Genomic DNA, 10287 nt, shown 5'->3' with positions numbered 1-10287 from the left:
GGGCAATGTCAGTCGAACCAGATCAGTCAGTTCATTGATGAGCAAGGGAGGTTCATCTTTCCAAGTCTCATTATCAAATAATTTGGCATTCAGCTTCATGATTGCACCAAGGTACTTGGCAACTTGCTCTTCAGTGACATCTTCATTTTCTTCAGAAGAAGAATACTCATCAGAGCTCATAAATGGCATAAGGAGGTTCAAAGGAATCTCTATGGTCTCTAAATGAGCCTCAGATTCCTTTGGTTCCTCAGAGGAAAACTCCTTGTTGATCACTGGGCGTCCTAGGAGGACTTCCTTACTGGGATTCACGTCCTCTCCCTCCCTTGTAGGTTCGGCCATGATGATTAAATCAATGACCTTGCACTCTCTTTTTGGATTCTCTTCGTATTGCTTGGGAGAGTACTAGGAGGAGTTTCAGTGATTCTTTTACTCAGCTGGCCCACTTGTGCCTCCAAATTCCTAATGGAGGACCTTGTTTCATTCATGAAACTTAGAGTGGCCTTAGATAGATCAGAGACTATGTTTGCTAAGCTAGATGGATCCTGCTCAGAACTCTCTGTCTTTTGCTGAGTGGATGATGGAAAAGGCTTGCTATTGCTAAACCTGTTTCTTCCACCATTGTTAAAGCCTTGTTGAGGCTTTTGTTGGTCCTTCCATGAGAAATTTGGATGATTCCTCCATGAGGGATTATAGGTGTTTCCATAGGGTTCACCCATGTAATTCACCTCTGCTATTGCAGGGTTCTCAGGATCATAAGCTTCTTCTTCAGAAGATGCCTCTTTAGTACTGTTAGATGATTCCTTCAATCCATTCAGACTCTGAGAGATCATATTGACTTGCTGAGTTAATATATTATTCTGAGCCAATATGGCATTCAGAGTATCAATTTCAAGAACTCCCTTTCCTCATAGGCGTCCCATTATTCATAGGATTCCTTTCAGAAGTGTACATGAACTGGTTATTTGCAACCATGTCAATGAGTTCTTGAGCTTCTGCAGGCGTTTTCTTTAGGTGAATGGATCCACCTGCAGAATGGTCCAGTGACATCTTTGATAGCTCAGAAAGACCATCATAGAATATATCCAGGATGGTCCATTCTGAAAGCATGTCAGAAGGACACTTTTTAGTCAGTTCCTTGTATCTCTCCCAAGCTTCATAGAGGGATTCACCTTCTTTCTGTTTGAAGGTTTGAACATCCACTCTAAGCTTACTAAGCTTTTGAGTAGGAAAGAACTTGGCTAAGAAAGCCGTGACCAGCTTATCCCAAGAGTTCAGCCTATCTTTAGGTTGAGAGTCAAACCATATTCTAGCTCTGTCTCTTACAGCAAATGGGAAAAGCATAAGACTGTAGACCTCGGGATCAACCCCATTGGTCTTAACAGTATCACAGATCTGCAAGAATTCAGTTAAGAACTGTAAAGGATCTTCTGATGGAAGTCCATGAAACTTGCAATTCTGTTGCATCAGAGAAACTAATTGAGGTTTAAGCTCAAAATTGTTTGCTCCAATGGCAGGGATTGAGATGCTTCTTCCATGTAAATTGGAATTTGGTGCAGTAAAGTCACCAAGCATCTTCCTTGCAGTGTTATTATTTTCGGCCATGTCTCCTTTTTTTTCGAAATTTTCAGTCAGATTTTCTCCAGAGAGTTGTGCTTTAGCTTCCCTTAGCTTCCTCTTCAGAGTCCTTTCAGGTTCAGGATCAGCTTCAACAAGAATGTTCTTATCCTTGTTCCTGCTCATATGAAAAAGAAGAAAACAGAAAAAAAAATATGGAATCCTCTATGTCACAATATAGAGATTCCTTTATGTGAGTAGAAGAAGATATGAATAGAAGATGGAGAATCCAAACACAAGGGTGAGGAGTAGGTTCGAATTCTTAGATGGAGAGGAGTGTTAGTAAATAAATAAATAATTAGAAGGAGGCGAGAGAGAAGAATTTTCGAAAATTAAATAAATTAAAATAAAAATATTTTTGTTTTTAATTTGAAATTAAAATAAAATTCGAAAATTAGAAAAGAAATAAAATTAAAATTAAAAATTAAAATAATTAGTTAATTAAAAAGGAATTTTGAAAAAGAGGAAGGTGATTTTCGAAAATTACAGAGAATTAGTTAGGTAGTTTTGAAAAAGATATGATTGAAACAAAAATATAGGATTGATTGAAAAAAGATTTGATTTTTGAAGTTAAAGATGATTACTTGACTAATAAGAAACTAAAAGATATGATTTTAAAATTTAAAGATTGAACCTTTCTTTATAGGCAAGTAACAACTTGAAAAATTTTTGAATCAAAACATTAAATGCTAGTAATAATTTTGAAAATTATAAAATAAAATAAGAAAAAGATTTTGAAAATTAATTTGAATATTTTCGAAAACATTAAAAGAAAAATGAAAAAGATTTCGAAAAATTTTAAAAAGGAATTCGAAAATATTAAAAGGAAATTGAAAAAGATTTGATTTTTGAAAAAGATTTGAAAAAGATAGAATTTTTAAATAGAAAATTTGATTTGACTCATAAGAAATAACAAGATTTAAAATTTTTTTTGAAAAAGTCAACTCAAATTTTCGAATTTGATGAGAAGAAAAAGGGAAAGATATTTTTTTGATTTTTGAATTTTTAATGATGAAAGAGAAAAACAACAAAAAGACTCAAAACATGAAGATTATGAATCAAAACACATGATGCATGCAAGAACACTATGAATGTCAAGATGAACTCCAAGAACACTTCGAAGATCAAGATGAACATCAAGACTTATTTTTGAAAATTTTCAAGAAAAGAAAAATATGCAAGACACCAAACTTAGAAATTTTCAAGCTTTAGACACTAACAAATTGAAAATGCATATGAAAAACTAGAAAATACACAAAACAAGAAAATATGAAGATCAAACAAGAAGACTGGCCAAGAACAACTTGAAGATCATGAAGAATGCAATGCATGAAATTTTCGAAAATAATTTTTAGAAAATTAAAAAGATGCAATTGACACCAAACTTAAAATTTGACTCAAGACTCAAACAAGAAACATCAAATTATTTTTGATTTTATGATTTTATTAATTTTTTTTGGATTTTTTGAAAATTATTTTGGGAAAAATGAAAAAGAAGAAAAAAATTTTTTTTTTTCGAAAATAAGAAATAAAAAGCTTAAAATTAAAATAAAATTACCTAATCTGAGCAACAAGATGAACTGTCAGTTATCCAAACTCGAACAATCCCCGACAACGGCGCCAAAAACTTGGTGCATGAAATCGTGATCTTCAACAATGGCACCAATGGCTTGGTGCTCTCAAACATGAATCACACTTTGTCACAATTCTGCACAACTAACCAGCAAGTGCACTGGGTCGTCCAAGTAATAAACCTTACGTGAGTAAGGGTCGATCCCACGGAGATTGTCGGCTTGAAGCAAGCTATGGTCACCTTGTAAATCTCAGTCAGGCGGATTCAGATAGTTATGGAGATTTTATAATTAAAAGATAATTGAAATATAAACTAGGATAGAGATACTTATGTAATTCATTGGTGAGAATTTCAGATAAGCGTATAGAGATGCCTTTCGTTCCTCTGAACCTCTGCTTTCCTGCTGTCTTCATCCAATCATTCCTACTCCTTTTCATGGCAAGCTTTATGTTGGGCATCACCGTTTTCAATGGCTACTTCCCGTCCTCTCAGTGAAAATGGTCCAAGATGCTCTGTCACAGCACGGCTATTCATCTGTCGATTCTCGATCATACTGGAATAGGATCCATTGATCCTTTTGCGTCTGTCACTACGCCCAACACTCGCGAGTTTGAAGCTCGTCACAGCCATCCCTTCCCAGATCCTACTCAGAATACCACAGACAAGGTTTAGACTTTCTGGATCTCAGGAATGGTCATCCATGGGTTCTAACTTATACCACGAAGATTCTAATATCTCGGACTCGGTCCCCTGTATTAGATATCCAAGAGATACCCATTCAATCTAAGGTAGAACGGAAGTGGTTGTCAGGCACACGTTCATAAGTTAGGAATGATGATGATTGTCATGATCATCACATTCACATTGAAGTGCGAATGAATATCTTAGAAGCGGAATAAGTTTGTATTGAATAGAAAAACAGTAGTACTTTGCATTAATCCATGAGGAACAACAGAGCTCCACACCTTAATCTATGGTGTGTAGAAACTCTACCGTTGAAAATACATAGGTGATGAAGGTTCAGGCATGGCCGAATGGCCAGCCCCCAAACGTGATCTAAAGATGAAACTAAAGATGTAAATACAATAGTAAAAAGTCCTATTTATACTAAACTAGTTACTAGGGTTTACAGAAATGAGTAAATGATGCAGAAATCTACTTTTGGGGCCCACTTGGTGTGTGCTTGGGCTGAGCATTGAGCTTTTCACGTGTAGAGGCTTCTCTTGGAGTTGAACGCCAGTTTGTAACCTGTTTCTGGCGTTTAACTCCACTTTGCAACCTGTTTCTGGCGTTTAACTCCAGAATGCAGCATGGAACTGGCGTTGAATGCCAGTTTGCATCATCTAAACTCGGGAAAAGTATTGACTATTATATGTTGCTGGAAAGCCCTGGATGTCTACTTTCAAACGCAATTGAGAGTGCGCCATTTGAAGTTCTGTAGCTCCAGAAAATACACTTTGAGTGCAGAGAGGTCAAAATCCAACAGCATCTGCAGTCCTTTTTCAGCCTAAATAAGATTTTTGCTCAAGTCCCTCAATTTCAGCCAGAAATTACCTGAAATTATAGAAAAACACACAAACTCATAGTAAAGTCCAGAAATGTGAATTTTATTTAAAAACTAATAAAAATATATTAAAAACTAACTAAATTATACTGAAAACTATGTAAAAATAATGCCAAAAAGCGTATAAATTATCCGCTCGTCACAAACCAATTACAATATACATACCCAAACAATGTCACATAGATGCATATGATGAATGTCTAGTCCTAGTACAGGCCATGAGCTCATGTGTCTGTTGGCTGCCCGCAATCCCGACATTTATCCGGTCACGAGTAGTCCCGATTTTCCCGGATACAATTTTCCGTTCCTAAATAAATGCGCATATAATAATAGCCGCTCATTTGAGATAGCCTCTGCTTACTGCAGGAAAATATATATATACTCTGCTCTGCTCTGGGGAAGCGAAAAATGGCTGTAGGTAACTTAGTTTCCCTATAGAGGCTCTGGGTTGCATTAAGCAACTAATATATATTGAATATAACTTTGGGTTTGTATCTATATTACTCTTTTTCTCTTTATCTCTTTATTTTACTTTGGCTGCTCTGTTCTCTGTATTTTTCTACTCTGCTCTGATTACTCTTTTCTTTTTATCTCTTTACTCTTTTGTAATTGTAAATATGCAAGCGGGAAAAAACCCACGTCCTTGATAACAACTTTATAAACCAAATATATTTTCTCAAAAGAATCAGTAAAGTTATTATCGTTAAACAAGTCTCAAGTATTCATTTTGATTAAGTCCTTTTACTTTTATAAAAATTTGGACATAATCTCCTTTAAAAATAGGACTTAGCCACCCTTATGGGTCCCAACCAAACAATTTACCAAACTCTTTTCAACCTCTTCAATATCAAATCAATTCAGAATCAAACAAATTTCAACATTGAATCAGCCCTATGACGCTAAGGTTTATCTTTAATTTTATGAACTCATAACTCTCACTCAGACATTCTCAGCACTCTATGTTCTTTTCTGTTTTTAGTATAGCAAATAAACTCGGAATTGTGCAAACTTTATGTCCAGGCATTCATCTTGAAATAAGCTTTCTAACAAACTAAAGATCATAATTTTCTGGTTTCTCTATCCTTAGAAATAGAGGAAAAACTGTGACTGCTCTGCAGTGCATAAAACCAGAAAAACAGCAGCAGCATGTGATATTCAAAATTCAATATAAAATCCAAGTTAAATCCAATGACTTTAAAAATTAAGATAGTTCAACTTCACTCATTCAAGTTTTTTTCCAATTGGTTTCAGATCAATGTCATTTTTAATGAAGAAGTTATATAACCTAGAAGTTGATTAAGTTTCTGTAGAATTCTGTTTTAAAACTTAATGAACTTATCTTCTTCCAAGCCCCATAACTTACTCATTAAAAAATGGATAGCCCTGAAATTTAAGTCACATATGCTAAACATACTTAATTTTAACTTCCAATTGGTTGCACCTCGATATCCAACCAGGTTCAAAAGTTATAAACTTCCAAATTTACTGATTTAAGAAATCAGAATCTGGCCTTTATTGCATCATGCATTGTATTTCAAAAATTTGTATCCTTTAAACCGCAAGTTCAACCGTTCTGAAATTTTACGATATTAAAATAATAGGACTAAAGTTTCATTTAAAATTGGTTTCACTTCAAAATTCAATTCGGAACATTCATAGCAGAGCCAACAAGTTACTGCTGTTCCAAAAATTTTGTAGTAAAAAATCAGATCCCACAACCATTACTCAAAAATTCACCATAAATCTTATATTTAATGAAAAGATCTCAAACTCTCCAATTCAGTCCCAAATATTCCCAATTTTAACCGGAACTTGGTTCAACGCAATTCCAATCATCACAGAATTAGTTACAGTCTTTCAAAGTTACTGTTTTCACTTAAAGGTAATGCAGAAAATCATATTTTACGGCTTAACTTTGAAAAATTATAACTAAATCTTCAGTTAATACGAAACTTTCAAATTTAAATCCTAACAACTACACTTGTTAAAGTTTACTCAGATTTTAATCTCATACCATTTCGATCGCTAGCAAATTATTAGGCCGTCCTCAAAGTAACCATTCTATTTTGAAAACCAGATTCTTAATAATAGTTTAGTCTTGTACGCCCTAATTCTTCAACAATTATCAATCCAATATCAAATATATCAAATGATTATCTTAATCTCAACCATTTATACATAATCAATCAAAACCACAATCCTTTACTAATCTCAAGTCACTTTCACAGCCATAGCAATATACCAAACAACCATTTCAACAACCAATAATCAATAATTCAATCATCTACCACACATAATTACAATCAATTCAATCACAGCACCAAGCACAATCGCAATCACAATCCAACATTCATATAATCAACTAATTACTCACAACTATTAATACTATTTGCAGTTATTCAGTAAACCTTGTTGGCATTCCTAAATTAAAATCATTTTAAACCCCCTACCTCGATGTCGCAATCGCATACTTTAACGTAACAACTCTCTTCTCTTTTAGTTTCAGGGCAGCAGCGGTAACTCTCACGCAACCGGAACAGCAACAACATTAGCCTTCGCAGCACTGACCATGGTTGCAGTAAAATAGAGGATTCAAATTGGATAGGAATCAAAAGCAATTTCAGCTCTAGGGATTCAAGACAAAGCAAGAACTAAGATAGAGTTAAAACCAGAACATGACAACCATAGCAGTGACAAAACAAAACGTGTAAATGGATCAACCCTAAGGAGAAGATAAGACCAGTACCCAGATAGCAAAATTAGAATCAGTAACAGCTTCAACCGTCCCATGGCAGCACCAGCTTCAATACTCGACCTAATTGTAACAGGAAATAGGTGCCAAAAAGGGGCTGAGCAACAAAGATATAGGCAACCATGATTAAAACAACCACATGGAAGAGAAACAAAGTATATTCAGAGTAAGGGTGAGAGTGTTACGGTTTCAAAAATGGGAAAATTAGAATCAGAACAAGGAGGAGGATACTGGCTTGATTAAGAGTTGCTAGCGGCAGCTTGCTTTCTTCGATGACAAGCTCCACCCACGGCAGCTCCAGAAATCAAAAGAGCAAAGGTTAGAGGCAGGAACCACCGTTCCTGTAGTAGCTCCAAATTGACAGCAACAACATTACCCTCCCCGTTAATTTCTCTTCTCCGTCATTCTTCCTCTTCTCTTCTGCCCTAACCGGCTTTGACAGTGGTGAGAGAAGCTTCAGCGGCGGCTAGAAGTGCGACGGCCTCCCTCCCTCTTCTATTCGACAGCAACAGCAGCGACGGTGGCAGTGATACCCACCGGCACTGCTCCCCCTTCCCCTCTTCCCTCTGCATCTCGTACTCTCATGCTCCCTCTTCCCCTGTTTCTCAGTCTCTCGTCTCCCCCTTTTCTCCCTCTATGTGTTATTCTATTGAAATGTGTAGTGAATTGTTGAGTTCGAATGAATGGTAAGGAATGAAAGAACGTGGATCACTGGGGAAAGGGTGAGTGGTGGGGTGCGTGTGTACTTTTAATTGGTCGGGGAGTATATGTATTGGATAATAACAGTACGTATAAAATAAAAAACATGGGACAAGGGTTAAAATAAAATATATTCAAGATAGAATCTTAAAAATATAATACTGTAAAAATTACTTTTAGGGCACATATAATTTTATTTACCAACATACCAATGAGTCAAATAATTATTTTTAATTTAAATTATAAAATAAACTTACTAATCACAACTTATAAAATACAGTTAAACTCAAAATATCAATTACCTATATTAAATTATATGACCTTTCATTATTTTTCTATCATAACTTTAATTTCAATTTATATAAAATAACTAATTATAATCAAAATTGTGCATAAATACTAATTGACTTCAAATTAAAGTATTTATCAAAATTAATTTAATCATTCCTAATAAATTAATCTTTAGGGCTCAAATTAATAGAATAAACCACATTTATTCATAATAGAAATTTCTTAAATTTAATTATATAAAATAACCAATTATAAGAATTTACACAAAAATATTAATTAACTTAACTCCAAATATTAATAAAACTAATTTAATTATTCTTAATTGTTCAGTTTATAAAATAAAGAGTTCAAATTAATAATAAGTCATAACTTATTCATATAAAAATTACTTAAATTAAATTGTACAATTCTTTCTTAATTTTCAATTACTAAAATTCTACAAAATATTTCATTATAATAAAATTACTTAAGAATATTAATTGATTCAAAATAAAACTATCTCTGAATCTATTTAATTAGTTCTAATAAAATAATTTTCTAAAATTATAAAGTTTAAACTTAATAAGATAAAATCATAATTTATTCATATTCAGATTTTAAAAAAATGCGGGATGTTACAAACGGTACTAGAAAAAAAGTACCTAAAGGTTGGAGGGACAAGAAAGTCCCCACTGAAGGCCTCTCACCTGGCATGAGAGTTGTCTTCACCAAGAAGCTAGTCATACCATTTACAATAAGTCATATCCTGTCTCTAGAGCATATGGAGCTCATTCATGAGAAGACAGGAAGAAAGTTCACTGTAAGGGACGAAATTCTGAGCCCATACTCACCTCCGTAAGAAGCTAACCGTAAAGCTAATGACGTTAAAGAAGCACTTGTTGGGAGGCAACCCAGCCTTAATTAATTATTTCTATTTTTCTTTCATTTGTTTTTCTTTAAGTTATTTTTTAGTTTCATGATCATGTGCAGCAATCAGAACAGAGATAGAAATGTTAAGTTGTGAAAACAGAACACTCTGGATAGAGTGTTGCTGGCATTGAATGCCAGCCAGGGAGCACTGGCTGGGCGTTCAACGCCCCCAATGGGCAGCATAGCTGGCGTTGAGCAGACCCTGGGCGTTCAAACGCCAGTGCAAAGGGTAGGGAATCTGAATTCTCTAGCCTCTCAGGACCAGTGGGTCCCAGAGCATCTTTACCTACCCCACTTCTTCCTTCTTTCTTTCACACTTTCCTATACACTCTTCCCTATAAACCCTAGCCCAATCACATCCATATCACTTCCCCAAAACTATCATAAATCCCACCAACCCCCACCCACTGCAAAATCAAATTTCCCTCCCAATTACCCACCCATGACCGAACCTAACCCTACCCTACCCTCCTCCTTTAAATACCCCTCCTTCTAACCCTTTATACACACACACTTCATACATTCATAAGCCCCATTCGGCCGAGCCCTCTTTCTCCCTCTATCTCCTTCTATTTTCTTGTTCTTCTACTCTATTCTTCTCTTTTCTTTATATTTGCTCGAGGACGAGAAAAGCTTTTAAGTTTGGTGTGGGAAAAGCGTTGCTTTTTGCTTTTCATTACCACTTATGGCACCCAAGGTCGGAGAATCCTCTAGAAAGGGGAAAGAAAAGGTAGTAGCCACCACCTCTAAATCTTGGAAGATGGAGAGATTCATCACCAAAGCCCACTAAGACCACTTCTATGAAGTAGTGGCAGAGAAGAAAGTGATCCCTGAGGTCCCTTTCAGGCTCAAGAAGAATGAGTATTCGGAAATCTGGAGAAGAGG

At 35.2% G+C, this 10287-nt stretch overlaps 1 long non-coding RNA gene across 4 annotated transcripts in view; it reads right to left on the bottom strand.

Annotated features, from left to right (window-relative positions):
- The window catches only part of LOC107621769, a 13356-nt gene extending 5297 nt beyond the window's left edge, over window positions 1-8059 (bottom strand). Inside the window, exons 1-4 of one of the 4 annotated variants that reach the window (XR_002356161.1) lie at window positions 7689-8059; window positions 7498-7600; window positions 7202-7377; window positions 4706-4741 (exon numbers count right to left, since the gene is read on the bottom strand). This is a non-coding gene — a long non-coding RNA (uncharacterized LOC107621769). Of the gene's footprint in view, window positions 1-4705; window positions 4742-7005; window positions 7403-7497; window positions 7601-7688 lie in introns of those variants that run through there. The other 3 variants (XR_001615935.2, XR_001615934.2, XR_002356160.1) reach the window with 3 other exon arrangements.

Source organism: Arachis ipaensis, chromosome B10 (assembly GCF_000816755.2).
Source record: "Arachis ipaensis cultivar K30076 chromosome B10, Araip1.1, whole genome shotgun sequence".
Classification (NCBI taxonomy): Eukaryota; Viridiplantae; Streptophyta; class Magnoliopsida; order Fabales; family Fabaceae; genus Arachis; species Arachis ipaensis.
Note: the sequence above shows the minus strand (reverse complement) of the source record. Positions and strands in the feature narration are given on the sequence as shown.